General features: G+C 31.8%; 1 pseudogene; it reads right to left on the reverse strand.

The window, feature by feature from the left end:
* LOC107019442 overlaps positions 1 to 906 on the reverse strand; it is a 15,373-nt pseudogene extending 14,467 nt beyond the window's left edge.
* Positions 907 to 1,179: the final 273 nt, after the last annotated feature.

Consider the following 1,179-nt stretch of genomic DNA (forward strand, 5'->3'; position numbering starts at 1 on the left):
TGGTGATGACTTCCAGATTTTGGGGAAATAATAGATGTTGAATTTTAGAAGTTATTGAATTGTCTTTTATTAATGAGTTTAAGTCTTCCGCATTGCTTTATGTTGATATTAAATTGAAATGTTAAGGTTTAGATTGGTTGGTTCGCTCACATAGGAGGGTAAATGTGGGTGCCAGTCGCGGCTCGGTTTTGAGTCGTGACAGCATCAAACTCCAAAGCATCAAAAGTGTTCACAAGAACTCTTGAATTTTCTTCATTATTCAACATTTCAATTTGCCTTTTAATAGACTTAACTGCCAATTTGGTCTTTCCACGTCATCAAGCACTAAAGACGGGAAATCAATTGGACTAAGTGGTTGCAACCCCAGTAACTCTATTATGTTATCCTTAGAATTACAGTTTTTGAAATAATGAGAATAACTTGTGAATCTACAATAGTAAACATATAAAACGGAGGCAGGTTGGATTCAAAATAATGTCAATGGGACTTTAATCTTTTTGGCCACTAAACCAACCCATTCCATGGTAATTGTATAAATGACATGTGAAAAGGGGGTACCATTTTTTGCATTTGATTAAATTAAACTGAAAATGAATTTTGACCTGCGAGACTTTACAGAAGAATAGAACAAATGAAAGTCATCAACTGAGCTTAACTAGAACTTGTCATCATAGTAATCAGAGAAAGGAGCAAATCTTAATCCTTCAATGGCTGGGAGTTTTTTTATTTTACTGAAAGTTGATAGGCTCATGGTTAAAGTGACATCAATGCTAGATTGATTTATTGTTTGGAAAATTGAAGACATGGGTTGATTTGGCCTTGGCTTAGGAAAAGTGCTATAAGAACATAAGGCTTTTCATTCTTAAAATTTTTTATATTTTCGGTGGTGAGGAGAGAAGTATTCATGAAAGAGAATGAGGGTTTTGGGTAGGAGAACTTTATTTTTTTGAACCCGCTTGGTTAGAGCTGATTATGGTGACACATATTTATACTATTAAATAGATGGTTCTAGATACAAAAACAAATCTAGAAAATTCATTATATTCTATAAATATTCACATTAACTATTAAGTTTTGATATAATATAAATATTATTTAATAAAAAAGTATTAAAAGATATTTTACTCAACTTTCTAGAAGCTCCAAGAAGGATCTGAATTTATTGTTATTCTAAAAATA

This window comes from Solanum pennellii, chromosome 5 (assembly GCF_001406875.1).
Source record: "Solanum pennellii chromosome 5, SPENNV200".
Classification (NCBI taxonomy): Eukaryota; Viridiplantae; Streptophyta; class Magnoliopsida; order Solanales; family Solanaceae; genus Solanum; species Solanum pennellii.